Source organism: Amborella trichopoda, chromosome 13 (genome assembly GCF_054954075.1).
Source record: "Amborella trichopoda isolate Santa Cruz 75 chromosome 13, AtrichopodaSantaCruz75HAP2 v2.0, whole genome shotgun sequence".
NCBI classification, from domain to species: Eukaryota; Viridiplantae; Streptophyta; class Magnoliopsida; order Amborellales; family Amborellaceae; genus Amborella; species Amborella trichopoda.
In genome coordinates this window covers 40,279,223-40,300,000 of record NC_142348.1, presented here as the reverse complement: position 1 = coordinate 40,300,000, position 20,778 = coordinate 40,279,223, and the positions used below count along the sequence as shown (strand labels likewise).

At 34.2% G+C, this 20,778-nt stretch overlaps 1 long non-coding RNA gene across 1 annotated transcript in view; it reads right to left on the bottom strand.

The window, feature by feature from the left end:
* The window catches only part of LOC148779224 (uncharacterized), a 44,602-nt gene extending 28,249 nt beyond the window's left edge, over window positions 1-16,353 (bottom strand). The window contains exon 1 of the long non-coding RNA XR_016048201.1: window positions 15,424-16,353. This is a non-coding gene — a long non-coding RNA (uncharacterized LOC148779224). The remainder of the gene's footprint in view (window positions 1-15,423) is intronic.
* Between the last annotated feature and the right edge of the window lie 4,425 nt (window positions 16,354-20,778).

Below are 20,778 nucleotides of genomic sequence, written 5' to 3'. Positions count from 1 at the left end.
CATGCACTAAAAACAAAGCTTAGAATGAAGAATCTCGTGGAGGAAGAGGTCAAAGAGGTTGTGGGAATGGAATGAGAGGACATGGAAGAGGCAACTTTAACTATGGAGGTGTGAGAGATCAAAACCACGCACAAGCTCAAAGAGGACAAGGAAGAGGTAAATTTTCAAGGCCATATAATCATTCAAGGTATGAAAAATCTATGATTCAACGTTATAATTGCAAAAAATATGGCCATTATAGTTCCAAGTGTAGATACCGTTCCCAAAATGATGTATTTGAAATAGCTAATTTTGTTGAAAAGAAAAATGGTGAAGAAGAACCAACTTTGTTATTAGCTTATAAAGATAAGAATGATAATCAAATAAATACTTGTTATCTTGACCCCCGTGCAAGCAATCACATGTGTGGTAGAAAGGAATTGTTTGTGGAATTGAATAAATTAAGTCATGGGCATGTAACATTTGGAGACTCATCAAAAAGACCCTTAAAAGGCAAAGGTAAAATTTTGATAAAAATGAAGAATGGTGGTCATCAATTTATTTCCGATCTATATTATGTGCCAGACATGAAAAATAACATTTTGAGTGTGGGGAAATTATTAGAAAACGGCTATAATATTTTTATGAAAAATGGTAGCCTTTACTTGAGGGACCAAATAAACAATTTGATTGCCAAAGTGATTATGACTAAGAATAGAATGTTTCCAATAAATATCAAAAGTGAAGATGTGAATGCCTCAAATCTATTTTGAATGATGATTCGTGGTTATGGCATTTTCGTTTTGGGCATCCTAATTTTGGTGGTTTGAAATTGTTGTCAAAAGCAAAGATGGTGAATGGTTTGCCATGGATAAAGCAACCCGATGGAGTATGTGAAGGGTGCATCATAGGAAAACAACATTGAGAAAGTTTCAAGAGTGGAAAATCAAGGAAAGCATAAAAGCCTCTCCAACTTGTGCAGACGGATGTATGTGGACCACTTGAGCCCATCTCACATGGAAAAAGTTGATACGTTCTAACTTTATTTATGATTATAGTAGCAAAACATGGCCTTATTTCCTTAAAGAAAAATCGGAAGTTTTTGAAGTGTTTAAGGAATTCAAAGCTTTTGTGGAGAAACAAAGTGGTTTTCAAGTTAAAGTGATAAGATCAAATAGAGGTGGAAAATACAATTCTAATGCTTTCCAAAAATTTTGTAAAGAATATGGAATTTGCCACCAAATGACCACATCCTACACACCACAACAAAATGGTGAGGCAGAAAAAAAGAAAAGAACTATTTTGAATATGGCAAGATGCATGTTAAAGTAAAAAGAAATGCCAAAGGAATTTTGGGCCGAGGCCATTGCTAGTGCGGTATATTTGTTGAATAGGTGTCCCATAAAACGTTTATGGGTGTGTATATTTGTTGAATAGGTGTCCCATAAAACATTTATGGTATAAGACACCCATAGAAGCTTAGAATTCGTACAAGCCAAATGCAGAGCATCTAAGAATCTTTGGGTGTGTGGCTTTTGCTAGAATTCCCAAAAAGAAAAGGGTAAAGCTTGATGACAAAGGAGAAAAGTGTGTTTTCATTGGCAATGGAGAAAATACAAAGGGTTACAAGTTGTACAATCCCACTACTAAAAATGTATTCTTGAGTAGAGATGCAATCTTTGATGAAAATGGAGTATGGGATTGGAAAAATAATCAAGAAAAAAAAACTATTGAGGTTGATGAAGTGGAAGAAAAAGGACAAGTTGAGCACCAAGAAGGCTCTTTGAATCCTATTCATGATGCTTCTTCTAGTGGCCACTCTACTTTAACTAGAAGTTCTTCTCATAGGCCCATGAAAACAAAAAGCCTTCAAGAAATTTATTCGATTACTCGTAGGCTTGATGTTGAAAATGAAGATCTCACATTACTTTGTCTTTATATAGATTTGGATCCTATTTATTTTGATGAAGTATGGAAAAGTAAAGTATGGAAAAACGCCATAGATGAAGAAATTGAAGCAATTGAGAGGAATGTCACATGGGAGGTTACAATACTTCTTAAGGGCCACAAAGCAATTGGTGTGAAATGGATTTACAAGACAAAGAGAAATGCTAATGGGGTGATCGAAAGGTTTAAAGCAAGGTTAGTTGCTAAAGGGTACAAGCAAATACCCGGAATTTACTATGATGAGGTGTTTGGCCCCGTTGCTCATTTGGAAACCATTAGATTAATCATTTCTCTTGCAGCCCAAATGAAATGGAAAATTTTTTAAATGGATGTGAAATCGGCATTTTTGAATGGTTTTCTTGAAGAAGATGTGTATAGTGAACAGCCAATTGGTTATGTGAAAAAGGGCAAGAAACTAAAGTTTACAAATTGAAAAAGGCTTTGTATGATTTAAAACAAGCACCTAGGGTATGGAATAGTAGAATTGATAAATATTTTCTTAAAAATGGTTTTTCTAGATGCCCATATGAACATGCCCTACACATAAAGAACAATGAAAATCGAGATATTTTACTTGTTTGTGTATATGTTGATGACTTGATCTATACGGGAAATAATCTGGGCATGTTTAAAGAATTCAAAGAATCCATGATTAAGGAGTTTGAAATAATTGACATTGGGCTCATGTCTCATTTCCTTGGCATTGAAATTAAACAAATGGATGATGGAATTTTTGTGTCATAAAAATCTTATGCAAAGGAAATTCTCAAGAAATTTAAATTGGAGAATTATAATCCGAGAAATATACCGGTAGAAAGTGGTCTCAAATTGAGAAAAGAATGTGATGGAGAAAGGGTTGATCCTACATTTTTCAAAAGTTTAGTGGGAAGCCTCCAATACCTAACATGTACAAGACAGGATATTCTCTGTGGAGTTGGTTTGGTAAGCCGGTACATGGAGACTCTAAATACCTCTCACTTGAAAGCGACAACAAAGATTCTCTGGTATATCAAAGGCACATTTGACCATGGGTTATTTTATTCATGTTCTAATGTTTGTGATCTTGTAGGTTTTGTTGATAGTGATTGGACCGGAGACTTGGATGATAGGAAAAGCACTTCCGGGTACGTGTTCTACATAGGGAGTACAGCATTCACATGGTCCTCAAAGAAACAAGAAGTAGTAACACTATCAACTTGTGAAGCCGAGTATGTAGCCGCCACATCAAGTACTTGTAATGCATTATGGCTATGAAATCTTGTTAAAGAGGTTTTAAAGCCCCAAGAGACTCCCACCAAAATCCATGTAGATAACAAGTCGGCAATTGCATTGGCAAAGAACCCGGTGTTTCATGAAAGGAGCAAGCACATTGACACACGCTTCCATTTCATTCGGGACCAAGTGAAAGAGAAGAAGGTTGAACTTGCTTATACAAAGATGCAAGATCAAGTTGCCGACATTTTTACAAAACCTCTCAAACATGAATTGTTTCAAAAATTGAAATTTATGTTAGATGTAACCAAGTTGGAAAATCATGCTTAAGGGAGGATGTTAAAAATAAGCTTGACTATGTTTAAGGATATTTTGGGTATTAGATTTAAATGTACGGGACATTTTGGAAAAATTATTTTAAGGGTAATTTTGGACTGATGTAAAAGAATTGTGTAGAGTTCCAAGGTCACAATTCCAAGATTGAAAGGAGGAATTCCAAGATTGAGAGAGAAGAGTCCCAAGATTGAGAGGGAGGAGTCCAAGGCATGCAATGCATGCAAATTTGAATCTGGAATGAGTGAAGTCTAGAATTTTCTTGATTATTCTTGTAATTTCGTCCAAGGGTTTAGGTTGTATGTTATGAGAGGAAAAACTTCACTAGAATAGTGTATAAATAGTCTAGAAAGCTCTTAAGTGGTCTATATATACATGTACTATGTTTTTGTACAAGTAGAATGAAGAAATTGTGTTGAATAGAGCACTTTTGTGTGCATAGTACAAATTCTAAAAGTAAGCCTTCTTCCTCCCTATTTTCTAACATAAGGTACTATTAGATAGAGGATCTAGAGAGATAGAAAACATGATTAGAAAGAGGGGACCGAAAGGGCACAACTAGAGAGAAAGGCACAATTAAAGAGAGGGAGGATAGGTTTCGGGGGAGCTATAAAGGGCACGGTCAGAGAGTGTGGAGTGAAAGAGAGATGATAGTTTTAGAGAGAGAAAGGAGTTAAAGAGAAATGATACGATTACAATGAAATGAGTTACCTATACAAGAGGCATGGTTGGGCATGACTAGAGAGTAAAAAAATTGAGAAAGAGAGAGAAAAAAGAGTTAAAAGAGGTTAAAGAGAGAAAAATGAGATGGGAAGGGAGAAAAGGGCAAGAACTGAGCTTCAAAAGAAGCAAGATATGCGAACTTGCAAGGGGGTTTGGAAGCTGTAGTTTCTCATTTTATAGAACCTAGAACTTAAGCTAATTTTCTCTAGCATTACCCAACAAGGATGGTCACCATTAAACTACAACTTTGAGCTTCTAGAGCTGAATTATCTAGTTATCAAATGTGCCCTTAGAGAGGCGATGAAATCCTAAATTACCTCAAGAGAAAAAACAATGAATAATACAGTAAAAGATGTTAAAGATGATGCAAAAAAAGTGGAATGTATGGGTAATTAAAATAGTGGGAAGTTATATCTATCTCTCTATGTAAAAGTGGAATGTATGGGTAGTTAAGATAGTATGAAGTTATCTCTCTCTTTGTGTAGGTAATGGGTAGTTATCCAACACATAGGTAGTTTTGTTGCAAACGCCTATATATATAGCCTCATGTAATGAAATGATGTGCAGCCTGTGGATGTAGATATGGGCAACCTGTGAAAGCAACGGATGTGTTTGTGTTTATCCCTCCAAGAAAGAAAGTGTGTGCTTTTAAAAATAACCCAAAGTGGTAGCAGCTACGCATACTTAAAATAAAAATAATAATAAAAATAATAATAATAATAATGGCCTATCAGTGGCATCAAAGCCTTATCCATAAAATTTCAACATGGTATCAGAGCCGAGGTTGTGAGAAAAAAATAATATAGGCATTGGCGCGGAGAGCCCATGTTGTTAAAAAATAAAAGAAAAAATTAGGCATTGGCATGGAGAGCCCAAGTTGTGAAAACAAAAGAAAAGATAGGCATTGACGTGGATATCCCAAGTTGAAGATAGGCATTGGAGAGCCTAGATTACCAAAAAGGAGATAAAGGAGATCATAATTTGCCAAAAAATTTGGTGTGGAAATTTAATCTAGCAGGTCAGAAACAAAATTCAAGGGAAAGATGATAAAAATTTAAACCTCGTTATTTAATTTCCAGCGTTATTCCATATAGCACACCATAGTAGTCCAAATACTTTTTCAACTATTGATTCCAATTTTCAATGTTAAATTTTATGAGAATTGGACAATTAAAAGGAAAACAATGTTTGGGTCTTGTTAATAAAAAAAAGAAGGTAATTTTGATAATAAAAATATATATATATATATATATTTTGATTAAAATGTTAGGTGATTTGCAATGAAAAAAAAAAAGAAAGAAAAAAAATTCTTAAATGTGATGCTCTTGGAAAGAGAAGATGGAAATTTAAAAAAAAAATGGGGAAACAAAATTGGAGAGCTCTTGATGTCATATTTTTGCAAAGGTTTACAGAAAATGAGATTTAAAAAAAAAAATTATATCTAAAAGGGGAACATGAGTAGTCCTCATGGGAAATCTATGCCTATATAGGCATGGGAAAAATGAAAATGAGTTTTGAGAAAGAAGAAAAACAGGACACCGTAGTCCTGGTATATTGTAACATGAAAAGGCATGATGGCAAATCCATGCCTAGTGTAAGCATAGAAAAAATTATTGTTGAAAAATGAAAATAGGACACCGCAGTCATGAAATGCATGAGGGTGCCTAATGAGAAGGCATAAAAAGGAATTGTGTTTAAAAAAAAAAAACAGGACATCGAAGTCCTAATTTGTCTTGTCATGAAAAGGCATGATGATGCCACGAGAATGCATAAAAAAAGGTATGACCTTTTTTAAAAAAAAATAAATAAATAAAAGAAAAGGGAGGACTGCAGAGTGTTATATCATGAGAAGGCATTAAAATTGAGAGAAAAGTGTTTAAAAAAAAATTGGAATTATAAAGAAAGCTAATTGCTGAAATTCATTTTTTGTAGAAAATACATCAAGAAATATGGCAATTGCTACTTCACAAAGCAAGTTAAGTGAATTTTACAAAAGCAAAAAATTGAAAAAACAATTTACAAAATTATCAAGGGAGGACCCGACCATAGCCCTATCTTTATTTGTGAGGTAAAAGTCAAAGGAAAAGAATTTTCAGGATCCTAGATGGATATGGAAAAAGAAGTGGAACATAGTGCAACCTATTTTTCCATATCACAATTGGCAAAAATGAAAGAAGTAATTGAAATAAAAGTTGACGAAAAAAAGAAGATCAATATTGCAAGGGAATAAAAAATTTATGAAATGAAGAAGCAAATTGAAAAGCTTTGAAACCTTGGTTTCGGCATTGAAGGAGGAAAATGAAGACCTTCACAATTTTATTGAAAATCATGTACATGAAATAATAAATAAATAAAGGAAAAAGGAGAAAAATTTGCATCAAGGGGAGTGTTAAAGATGATGCAAAAAATTTGGAATGTATGGGTAGTTAAGATAGTAGGAAGTTATCTCTATTTCTCTAAGTACAAGTCAAATGTATGGGTAGCTAAGATAGTGGGAAGTTATCTATCGCTTCACGTAGGTAATGGGTAGTTATCGAACACGTAGGTGGTAAGTAGTTTTGTTATAAAGTCCTATATATATGGCCTCATGTATTGAAATGATGTATAGCCTGTGGATGTAGATATGGGCAAACTGTAAAAGAAACTAATGTATGTAACTTGTACATGACCTATTAATGTGTTTGTGTTTATCTCTCCAAGAAACAAAGTGCGTGCTTTTAAAAGTAATCCAAAGTGGTAGCAGCTATGCATACTTAAAAAAAAAGAGGCCTATCAGTCGCATCAGAGCCTTATCCATAAAATTTCAGCAAAAGCAAAGAAGGTTGCAGGATTTTAGTGCATCTAAGCTGCCTAATTATAGTTGATTCACTTGCAAGGCAAGCAAAGTTGGTCATTGATGTTGAACTTTTATGGACGCTCAGATACCACTAAGGGTTCTTATTTTTAAAAGCACGCACTCATAGAGATAATCACAAAAGTCAAGTTTTTTCCACATGCCATTTCACATATTCATCCACAGGTTACATACGAGTTATATACACTCGTTGCTTTCACAGGTGGCCCATATCTACATCTACATGCTACACATCATTTCAGTATATGAGGCCATATATATAGGTGTTTACAACGAAACTACCCACTACCTACGTGTTGGATAACTACCCATTACCTACGTGCAAATAGAGATAACTTCCCACTGTCTTAACTACCCACCCGTACATTCCAATTTTACTTAGAGAGACAAAGATAACTTCCCACTATCTTAAGTACCCATACATTCCACTTATTTTGTATTATCTTTAACACTCCACTTAATGCAAAATTTTTTCTTTTTTTAAAAAAAAATTTCATGTACATGATTTTTAATAAAATTGCGAAGGTCTTTATTTTCCGCCTTCAATGCCGAAACCAAAGCTTCAAGCTTTTCAATTTCTTCTTCACTTCACAAATTTCTTCTTCCCTTACAATCTTGATCTTCTCTTCTTCGTCATCTTTTTTCATTTTTGCCAATTGTGACGCTTCTTTTTTCATTTTTGCCAATAGTGACGCTTCTTTTTTCATATTGATATAGGATCCTGAAAATTCTTTTCCTCCGACTTCTACCTCACAAATAAGAGTAGGGCTATGGTCGAGTCCTCCCTTGGTAATTTTGTAAATTAGTTTTCCAATATTTTTCTTTTGACAAAATTCATTTAACTTGCTTTTTGGAGTAGCAATTGCTATATTCATTGATGTCTTTTCTACAAAAAAAAAACAAATTGCAGCAATTAGTTTTCTTTTTAATTCCTTTTTTTTTTTTGAAACACTTTTCTCTCAATTTTTATGCCATCTCATGACATAACACTCTAGGACTGAGGTCCTCTATTTTTTAAAATTTTTTTTTAAAAAAAATACATTCATTGTTTTATGCGTTATCGTGGTATCATCATGCCTTTGCATGACATGATAAACTAGAACTTCAATGTCCTATTTTTAAAAAAAAAAGCAGGATTCATTTTTTTGCCTTCTCATTAGGCACCCTCATGCCTTTTCATGGCATGACATACTATGACTGCGGTGTCCTATTTTCCTTTTTCAAAAATCAATTTTCCTATGCCTACACTAGGCATGGATTTCCTTCATGTCTTTCCATGGCACGACATAGCATGACTGTGGTGTCATGTTTTTGTTTTCTTTCCCAAAAGTCATTTTCATTTTTCTATGCCTACATAAGAATGGATTTCCCATGAGGACTACTCATGTCCCCCTTTCATAAATTTTTTAAATCTTAGTTTTTGAAAACTTTTGCAAAAATATGACATCAAGAGCTCTCCAATTTTGTTTCCCTTATTGTTTTATTTTTTTTATTTTTATTTTAAATCTTTAAGTTCTTTTTCCAAAAACATCACATTTAATATTTGTTTTTTTTTTTTTTATTGCAAATCACCTAACATTTTAATCAAGATATTTTTTTTTTTTAAATCACCTTTTTCTTTTTTCTTTTTTTTTCTTTTTAGTAAGACCCAAACATTGTTTTCATTTTAATTTTTTGATACCCATAAAATTCAACTTTGAAAATTGGAATCAATAGTTGAAAAACAATTGGACTACTATGGTGTGCCATATGGAATAAAGCAGTAAATTAAATAAAGAGATTTAAATTTTTATCACATTTCCCTTGAATTTTGTTTCTGACCTGCTGGATTAAATTTCCACACCAACTTCTTTGGCAACATTTGATCTTTGTACACCAACCTCCTCTTTGGCAACCTGTGATCTTATTATCTCCTTTTTGGAGACCTTATTATCTCCTTTTTGGAGACCTGGGCTCTCCAATGCCTATACTTTTGGTAACCTGGGCTCTTCGATGCCTATCCTTAACTTGGGCTCTCTATGCCAATGCCTATTTTTTCTTCTTTTCACAATTTCGATTCTCTACGCCAATGCTTATCTCTTTTTTTTTTCACAACCTGAGCTCTCAATGCCAATGCCTTTTTTTTTTTTTTTTTTCTCACAACCTCGGTTCTGATACCTGTTGAAATTTTATGGACACTCTGATACCACTGAGGGTTCTTATTTTTAAAAACATGCACTCATGGAGATAATCACAAAACTCAAGCTTTTTCCGCACGACCATTTCACATATTCATCCGCACGTTATATATGAGTTACATACACTCGTTGCTTGCACGGGTTGCCCATATCTACATCCACAGGCTACGTATCATTTCAGTACATGAGGCCATATATATAGGCATTTACAACAAAACTACCCACTACCTACGTGTTGGATAACTACTCATTACCTATGTGAAGAGAGTGATAACTTCTCACTATCTTAATTACCTATAGATTCAACTTTTACATAGAGAGATAGAGACAACTTCCCACTATCTTAACTACCCATACATTCCACTTTTTTTTGCATCATCTTTAACAATTGAGCCTATATAAAAGAGGCGAGCTCTTATGTGCAGAGAGAGAAAGAGAAAATTGAAGTGAGAGTAGCCTTGCAAACTAAGCCTATATCTAACTAACTTAAATTCCATAACAAAATATTAACTACACAAAAAAAATGGGAAGGATATAAGAGCTACTTAGGTTTTGTATCATCATATCATAGATTGAAAGAAAGAGGAAACTGAACTAATCAAATATTCTCCTAAAAATTTAAAATACTAATAATTAATAACTCTAATAAATCTATGAGTTTTGAAATCATGCAGTCCTATTATCTTGAAATGTGGCAATATGGATCTAGCCAATTATATGTATTAAAACAATTTGTTCTTTATTTTATTTATAGAAGCCACTCTAATAAACATATGAACAAAACCCTATTACAGACTAGGATCCCCACTTTCACCATGAAATAACTTTCTTCTATTCATAAAATATTAAAAACACAAAGCATAAATTCAATCAAGAAACATGAAAACACTTTACTGGATATGGATGACTCGGTTCACCTCGAAGGTGATTTGCATGTATCATTCTATAAAGCATGTCAAGTTTCAAGCTCTGTAGGACCCATTAGCTCTAGGTACAACTGGTGTCCAATATGTTTGGCTAAATGGGCCTGCCTAGCACCACCTGACATTGATAACATATACATTGTGTCTTCAGCTTTGAAAATGTCCGCTGATAATTTGTTATCAGTTGAAATTTTACAATTTTACATACGCTTTGATACTATATTGGATTTTTTTGGAGAGCTTTGACACCGTTGGTATCTTTGAAATATGTGTGAGTGCTTCTACATTATTTAATTAAAAAGAATACGCACTCTTACTAGGAGAGATAATCACAAACTCATGAGGTTTTTCACAAATCTTTATTTCACAGGTATTGCACAGCTTACATCCACAGGCTACAAGTATCCCATTACATGGTGCCTATTTATAGGCATTTACCTAACCATTCTCACAAGCCTACGTGACTCAAACTACCCACAAACCTACATGACACAACTTCTAGATAACTACTTATTAATATAGAGTGGTTCTTTGATATCTCTCCACAATAGATAACTACCCACTAACATAGAGTGATTTTTTGATAACTATCCACTAACATAGAGAGATACCCATAACTCATAACTACCGTAGATGTGTACCACAACTCCTAAATTTTTGCATTATTTTCAACATTCCCCTTGATGCAAAATTTCCTCCTTTTCATTTAAATTTCATGTAAATGATTTTCAATGAAATTACGAAGGTCTTAATTTTCCTCCTTTAATGTAGAAACCAGGACTTAAAACTTTTCAATATACTTCTCAATTAATAAATTTCTTATTTCCTGGAAATCTTCATCTTCATCTTCTTTTCTTCGACATCTTTAAATCCGTTGACTTATTTAATTTTTTCCAATTGCAATATGGCAAAATAGGTTACACTACGTTCAGCTTCTTTTCTTGTATCCATAGGGAAACAAGAAAATGTTTTTCCTCCCACGTCTATCTCACACACAAAAGGAACAATGATCAGGTACTTATTTGATAATTTTATAAATTGGTTTTTCAATTTTTTTCTATTGGAAAAATTCATTCAACGTACTTTTTGGAGTAGGAGTTGTCATATTTTTTTATGCCTTTACTACAAAAACAAATTGAAACAATTATTTTTCTTTTTAATTCCCTTTTTTTGAAACATTTTTCTCCCAGTTTTATATGCCTTCTAATGACATAACACTCTAGGATTGCAGTCCCCATTTAAAAAAACACATGTTTTATGCCTTCGCATCACATCATCATGCCTTTTCCTAGAGTGTTACGTCATGAGAAGGTTTCTTAGAGTGTTATGTCATGAGAAGGCATAAAACAAAATGGGAGAAAAATGTTCCCAAAAAAAGGAATTGAAAAGAAAACTAATTGTTGCAGTTTGTTTTAGTAGAAAAGACAACAAGAAATATGACAATTCCTACTTCAAAAAAGAAGTTGAATGAATTTTGCCAAAAGGATAAAAATTGAAAAACCAATTTATAAAATTATCAAGAAGGACCCAATCATTGTCCCATTTGTTTGTGTTAGATAGAGGTAGGGGGAATAGAATTTTTTGGTTTCCCTATGGATGCAAGAAAAGAAGTAAAAAACGCAGCTTATTTTTCTATATCGCAATTGGCAAAAAATATAGTCATTGAAATTAAAGATGATGAAGAATAGAAGATGAAGATTGCAATGGAAGAAGAAAATTGTGAAATGAAGAAACATATTGAAAAGCTTGAAGACCTAGTTTCTACATTAAAGGAAGAAAATGAATACCTTCATAATTTTATTGAGAAACATGACACTAAATTTAAAAGAAAATGAGTCAATTTAGCATCAAGGGGGAATGTTGAAAATGATGCAAACATTTAGAAGTTGTATTCCATGTCTAGGGTAGTTATGAGTATGTCTCTATGTTAGTGGATAGTTATCTATTGTGGAGAGTTATCAAAGAACCACTCTCTGTTAGTGGGTAGTTACCTATTGTGAGGAATTATCAAAGAACCACTCTATGTTAGTGGGTAGTTATCTAGAAGTTGTATCGTAGATTTGTGGAGAGTTTGAGTCCCATAGATTTGTGAGTAGTTTGAAAACTTCTAGGTACATGCCTATAAATAGGCACCATGTAATTGAATAATTATAACATGTGGATGTAACATGTGCAGCACTTGTGAAATGAAGATATGTGTAGAAGCAACCATGCATATTTCAAAGATACCAACGGTATCCAAGCTCTCCAAAAAATCCAACATTGTATCATAGCGTATATAAAATTTCAACATGATATCAGAGCGCATGTAAAATTTTAACAGTATCTTGATGCACTTTCCTGAGGGTGGCAAGTCCCCATAGGGTCGGCCCAAGCCCAATCCTGACCTTGTTAGGGCTGGCCAGCCTGAACAGGGCCGGCACTGGCCCTAACCCAGCCCTGGGTCACAAATTCTAGGCTAGACCCTACTTTTTTATGACCAGGGCAACCTAGCCAACCCTTTTGCCCAAACCACTACCTTTACATAGGGCCCGTAGACTTCATATACTTCTGCTGTTATCGATCAACAATTCAAGGTACTTGCCCATTTTTGTTGCCATCGTTATCATCATGTACCGAAGAAAATGGTGTCATAACATTATAAAAAGTAAACTGAACCAAATCCATAATCGGAAAACTCAGAGATAAAGCAATTGTACCATGTGCGGCAAGTGGTCAGCTAAAGCAAGCCGCACTTTTCCGGCCTGTTGCCAGTCCTAAAATTGAGTGGATAATAGTTTCTTGGGCACCGAAGGAGCAACGATGACATCTCATTCCGGCACTTGATGGTGAATACCAAATCTCATTTAGAAATATAAAATGGCCAAGTTGAATTGCCCCAATCCATGGTTGTGTACTTGCTCTGTTCAGTGGCAATTTAACGGTGAAAGAACAAGATCTTTGTGTCCCAATTGTAGTGGTTATTAGATGGATGAAGAGGAAGGGTGATTTTATGGAAGTGGTGGGAAACGTATTGGAGTATAGCGAATGAGACTAGAGAAAGATTCATGTCTTGAACTGGCACTTCCATAAAAGTTTGAGTCGTCGTAACCTATAATTAAGGGAAACGTTTATATGATTTCCATTTATATAGAGCGTGTCGATTTAACACTATCCTAAAGAACATACCACTTTTTGAAATTGTCTTAAAGATATGTCAAAACTTCATGTACTGCTAAAATGGAAAGTCTAGAATGTTGCAACTGTACTTCCACAAGTCCACTTCACATAAACCACAACATATAATAAAATCATGAAAACTAGCAAAAAAAAAAAAATTTGTTTCATGCGGGCTAGACCGCATTCTAGAATATGTGGTCCAAAGCATCCATCTTAAAGATAGATGCAAATAGGTGGTCCATTTAAAAACAATTGAAACTAACGATACAAATGTCTTTTTAATAGAATTCTTATTTTTAATTTTCAAAATTTATTTATTTTTTCATATTCATGATGTCCATGTTAGAAATTACATATCCTTAAAAATTAAGTCCAAAAGTCCATCTCAAAAATAGATTTTTAAGGGGCGACTCTTTTCTATATGGACTCATAGAAACCGTGTCCAAATTAAAAGCAGGTTAGCATTAGGAGACAATTCCACGCATATCCAATTTGAAGGTTTCAAGGGGAATAATATTGTATTCCAACAACAACACGAAACTAGTCTTCCTCCCACCTCTAAACCACTAAAAAGGTCCTTCAGATTTTTGGAAAAAAGTTCCAAACCTTTTCTTATTCTTTAAGCTTGATTCCTTCTAACAAGTGATTTGGTACACCAGTATGTATTCGCCATTATCATCAGAGCCTTTTCTCAACTATTTAGGTCGGCTACAGGAATCGGGATCCGTCATTCTGCTCTATCAAGGGACGTACCCTCATTGAGGCCATAAGTCTTTATATCTTTTCTCACTAGTTTCAACCATATCCTTTTAGGTCTACCCCTTGCCTTTTATGAGTCTTCTAATTGCTCCAACTTGAACCTCTTAACAGGTGTTGTAATGGGTTTGCGTTGTATATACCTAGCCCAACTAAGTCTACTTGTTGTCATCTTATCACATATTGGAACTATGTCTAAATTCTCTTGAATGTATTCATTTCGAATTCACCACACACTAAAATCAAGTCACATATGACTAGTTCAATGGGTGGTTTATCTTGGGAATTTATTGCTTTTTTTATTCACACATGGAGGAGATTGATTTAGAGGGGATTTAGAATCTATTGGCGACTCAAAAACCCTAAAAATGCAGGACAATAATTTAGAAGGGATTTAGAGTGCTTTGAGGACTCAAGAATACCTAAAAAATGTTTAGTGAGATGGGAAGAAAACTAAATTTGTTGTTTAGGAGGAAAATGTTGTCATTCACCTGATTAGCAGTCAAGATCGGTGGATTGGCTTAACTGGCCCGATCCAGCTTTAAAAAATTCCAAGAAGAAATAAAAAATTGTTATAAATATTGTTCTTTTGGGTTCTCAAAAAAAATTGAGGAAATGAATTATGGAATTTCATTATTTCACAAAAATACATGCATATTGAAACGACTGAGTGTCTATCAATACATATTTTTTATACGGATTTTGATTCAATAATTCTACAAAAACCCAACTAATGCAACCAGAATTGCGTTGTGAGATTAGCGTCAAGACTAAGAGACTTACCTAAACGATACACCGATCAGAACCTCTTCCCAAACCCAATGTATACCTTATTGTTACAACCACTTTTTGCTGAACGATTAAGAATCTTTTCATAATAATAAAAAGCATTCAAGGCTGAGACTTCAGAAGGCCATCCACATTTTTTAACCGATATCTTTCTTATAATTAAAGGTCTATATTGTCTGGTAATCCAAAAATCAGAATATGAGTGCATTAAGCATACTTAGTATAAGCATAAACTTGGTATATCCGGTCTCTTAACCACTAGACCCTAAGTTCCACTATCTTTCATGAAATACCAACACATGAACATGAAATTGGAAAAAAAAGATGAGGACAGACATATAACCATGCAATTGGAAAAGTGGAGAACTTATGGTTAAAAAAATAAAAAGTAATAACAAAATAAAGGTGCAAAAAAAGATGAGAACAGACATATAACCATGCAATTGGAAAAGTGAAGAACTTATGGTAAAAAAAATAAAAAGTAATAATAAAATAAAGGTCAAAAAAAATTAGATGAACCTAGGATTACATTATAATTTTCCATACCAGGGAGGATAGAAAATACCCGTACCAGGGAGGAGCAATAAGCAGCCATCTTCTATTAAAATCCAGCTTCGAATCAGATTCCATTCAAATCCAGCTTCGAATCAGATTCCAATGATCTTTGGTTCAAATCCATCTTTGAATGTAAGACTAGCTGCTGCACATGAATCTCAATGCCTCTGCCCTCCATATCCCCATCAAACCCACGACTCTGCCCTCCATATCCCCCCATCAAACCCACATGAATCTCAATGCCCCTACCCTCCCTACCCATCAAACCCTGTCCCCGATGTGGATGTTCCAGTTACTGCCGGAGCATTCATCCTCGCAACGTCTCAATCATAACTCCTTAGCATCTCCTGTTGCTGCTCAGCCAAGTGCTGCAATATTCATCCTCGCAACGTCTCCATCATAACTCCTTAGCATCTCCGCAGCCATCAGCAACTGTTGTTGATTTCTGAACGTCCAAAAAATTCAATTGGGGTGGGGTGTGTCCAGTGTCTTATTCGGAAGCACAATTGTAAAACCTAACGATGATGATTGGTTCCGATCTGCACTAATTTCAAAGTGGCAATCTCTGCATGGATTTGGCGCATATGAGATTGTAACATGAAGATCGCGGAGACCGACTTCCATCTCCTGGGACAGTGTAATGGTGGAATGTCATTAAGAATCTTTGTCAGATTAGAGGCCCCGAAGACCTTGTCGACGGACATGAGCAAATTTCTGGGGCTCATCAGGGGGAAAGTACGGAGCAATCACACACTCCTGGGTGCACTTGTGCCGGAGGAACTTGCAGGTTGCGCACGGCGAGTTCGAGGACGATGACACCATTGTCGGTGCGACCATGCTTCTTGGGGATTCCGGGAACCGCAACTGCAAAAGAAATAAGAGAGCGCCTGGGAGATTCCGGGAACCGCGACTGCAAAAGAAATGAGAAATGTGAAAGGGAAGATATATAACTCCATGGAGATTGTGAAATAAAGAGAGAGCAGAGAGGCCATGAAAGAGAAGGAAAAGGAAGAGGGAGGGAGAGGTCAAAGGATGATTTTGAATTAGTTTTATGCGTTGGCGTTTTTGAACCGTTGTATACGTGTCCTGTGCGCTACGGATGATTCTTTTGTGGAGTCCGCTATTCAGATCCTAACACCGTGCTCACCATCTACACGTCAGTCACTACAGCTTTTGATTTCCAATTAGAATTTTTTTTTTTTTTTCTTTTTCTTTTTTTTGATAATTTGTCTATGGCCTTATGATCTATAGTTTAACATTTTAAGCTGAGGTCTACCCCGCGTCCTTTTAGTTTTTTATTTTGGGTAATATATGCATGCATCCTCTTAAAATCCGCATGGAAGGTGGAAATTTAGAATTTTGGATATTTGAAATTTAATAAAATTTATGGATTTTAAGTATCAATGACTCTTCTAATGAATTTCTCAAATCTCTTGTTTTGTATAAACTATACAAAATTTATGGATTGCTTACTACCATTTTCATATCCACTATTTGGTAACAAAATTTGATAGGGTTTCTCTCTCTAAAATTTTAATATACTTACTCTCTATAAAACTAAAAATTTGGGTTGCTCTCTGTAAAAAAAAATTAGATAGTTTCTCTCACTAAAATTTTAATATACTTTCTCTCCAAAATTTAAAATTTGAAATTATTTCTGTAAAAATTTTGAGATTATTTCTCTCTCTAAAGTTTTAGGTGCTTTCGCTCTAAAATTTAACATAGTTTATCACTCCAAAATTTTAAGATACTCAAATCCCTAAAACTTAAAATTTGATATTGTTTCATTTTTTTCCCTCTCTAATAATTTTGAGATAGTTTTTCTCTCTAAAATTTTTTGGTAGTTTCTCTCGTAAAATGTAATATAGTTTTTCTCTCTAAAATTTTAAGATATTTTCTCTCCCAAAAACATCAAATTCGAGATAATTTCTCGCTAAAAATTTTGAGATAGTTTCTCTCTTGCAAATTTTTGATACTTTCCCTCTCTGAAATTTGATATAGCTACTTTTTAAAATTTTAATATTCTTTTCCTCTCTAAAACTTAAAATTTGTGATAGTTTCTCTCTCGAAAATTCTGAGATAGTTTTTTAATGGATGATATAGTTTCTCTTTCTAAAATTTTAATATACTTTCTCTCTCTAAAACATAAAATTTGAGATGGTTTCTCTGTATAAAATTAGAGATAGTTTCTCTCTCTAAAAATTTTAGGTACTTCCTCTATCTAAAATTTAATATTGTTTCTCTCTCAAAAGGTTTAAGATGATTCTCTCTAAAACATAAAATTTGGGATAGTTTCTCTCTCCAAAGATTTGAGAAAGCTTCTCTCTCTAAAAAAATCTTTAGGTAATTTCTCTCTAAATTTTCATATAATTTCTATCTCTAAAATTTTAATATATTTTCTCTCTAAGCGTGTGTTTTTGTGAAAGTATTCTTTTGGATTTTGAAAACGCTTTGCGTTTGTTTCACAATTCTAATAAAAAGTTTTAAAACTAATCTTTCAACAAAAGTTCTTGTTCCTGTAAGCAAAAAATTGATAGAGCGCGAGACCAATCCGAGATCAGATACAAGATGTCGTGAGGCTGGTGATCGCAGAGCCCAGATTTTTCTTGCGCTTTTGAGAGAGAAGATAAGGAGTTATGTGTTTTACATATGAAACTCTGTATATCCCTTTATTTTTTTTGTTTGCTCTGTTCTTCCTCTCTCAGGCTCGCTTTTTATAGGGAGAAGAAAAGTTATCTGTTATATTTCTCAACGGGTCTCTAAGAAAACAAGGGTTCCCTGATCTGAAGGATATACATTCAACGTTCATATGGACGTTGAACGTTGGATTTGATAAACATAGGATTCCTCCCACATTTGTAGGTTTCCCGGCCCACAAGTGTAGGTAAAGTCACACGAGGCCTTATGGCCATACGTGCTAACATCTCCCACTTGGTCATGACGGCCGAGCGTAATAACAAGTCACTTACATACTCTCACTTTTGAGTATGACCTTTAAGAAAATTTCTTGTCATGAGGTTTTTCTCAAGCTTTCGCAGATGTGCCTCTCATAACAAATATCCATCATGAGGATTTTCAAGCTAATACAGATTTTGTCACTTATGAAAATTGACTAACTTAGACATTTTTAAGTCTCATTAAACTAATATGCTTAGACAGTAGTTCAACACTTAGACTATTTGTTAATGGATCAGTAATCATATCTGATGAGGACAAGTAACTAATTGTTACTTCATCATTCTCAACTACATCCTAAATGTAGTGATATTGGACATCTATATGTCTTCCTTTTGGGCAATTTGCTCCACTTTGAATTAACTTAATTGCAACTTGATTATCAAAAAATATTTGGATCGGTCCGTCGATTATTTGCAGCTTCAAGTTATCTATGAAATGCTTTATCTAGACGGCAAAAGTACAAGCAGTACTACATGTAATGTATTCTGCTTCCTGTGTGTGCTTAGCTACACACCCTTATTTCTTACTAGACCAAGAAACAGCTGCCCCTCCAAAGAGGAAAATATGTCATGAGGTAGACTTACTATCTTCCTTATCCTCAGCAAAATTTATATCTGAATATCCTATAACTTCAAGCTTATATACTTGAAAATACAATTTTAGATGCTTTTTTCCCTTAATGTACCTTAGAATTCTTTTTACTGCTTTCCAATGAGCTATGTCTAGATTACTTTGATATCTACCAACAAGTCCGACGGCATAACTCAAATCTGGTCTTGTACATCTTACTGCATATACCAAGCCACCAATAGCTTGTGCATAGGGAACATTAGGTTTTTCTTGTCCTTCTACTAGATAATCCTTCTTAGACAATTTTACTCCCTTTTCAGCAAGATTAGACAATGGCTTACAATTTTCCATTTGAAGTCATTTAAGAATAGAGTCAAGATATCTCTCTTGGCTCAAGCACAACATTTTTTATTTTCTATCTCTAGTTATTTTTATGCCTAGGACATAAGAGGTTTCTCCCATATCTTTCATCTCAAATCGAGAAGAAAGCCATAACTTAGTTTATCAATCATTTCTAAGTTATTTCCAGCTATCAGGATATCATCTACATATAATGAGAGTATTGTGAACTTGCTCCCACTCTTCAAGACGTAAACACAATAGTCCAATCTATTTACTTCATATCCCATCTATAGGATAGCATCATAAAATGTTAAGTATCATTGTCTTGAAGATTATTTTAAACCATATAAAGACTTATTTAATTTGTATACTTTATTTTCTTGACCTTTAATTATGAAGCCCTCAGGTTGCTTCATGTAGATGCTTTCCTTTAATTTACCATTCAAGAATGCAATCTTTATATCCATTTGGTAAAGTTCTAGGTCATAATATGCTACGATTGCCAAGATTATTCTAATAGATATAAACTTTGCAACTGGGGAATAAGTGTCAATATAGTCAATTCCCTTTATTTAGGAAAAGTCCTTTGCTACTAACCTAGCTTTCAATTTATCAATTGATCCATCAGATTTTTATATCTTTTTAAGTACCCATTTAGAACCAATAGGTTTCCTATCTGACGGCAAATCACATAGATCCCACTTTATTTTTCTCTATAGAATCTAACTTTTCTTTCATCGCATTAAGTCATTCTTGAGATTCTTGTGACTTCATAGCATCACTTAAGTCAAAAGGGTCATGGATTTCATCTAGGTCAATAAGGTTATCTGTTTCATCACTCATATAGACATAAAAATCATCTAGGTACGATGGAGGAGCTCTATACCTCTTTTGACCACTTAACATTGGGTGTGTGGGTATTTCAACATCATCATGTTGATCAAGGCTATCCATATCCACTATAGGCAGTGGTTCTAAGTCATTTATGATATTAAGTGGATTGTCATTATCCACTATAGATAGGTTTTCTTCAATAAAATTTTATAGAACTCAATATCTTTGCTTTCAATGAGCCCCTTATCTTTATGATAAAATTGATATCCCTTTGATCCTTTGGGGTATCCTATAAAATTGCAAACTAGAGTTTTGTTTTCTAACTTATTTCTATGCTGATATGATATTAGGACATGTGCAGTCGACCCCCACTTCTTTAAGTTGGATAGATCAAGTTTTCTACTTGTCCACAGTTTATAAGGGTTAGAATCTATTGCTTTAGTTGGAACCCTATTAAGAATATACATGGATGTGCTTATTGCTTCTCCCCAAAGGTCTTGGGTAGATTAGCATGAGCCATCATGGATTTAGTTACTTCTAAGAAGGTTCTATTATGCCATTCAGCTATTCTATTTTGATGTGGTACATAAGGCATAGTAGTATGTCTTTTAATACCATATTTTTGGCAATAAGCATTGAAAGCTTCGGATGTATATTCACCTCCTTT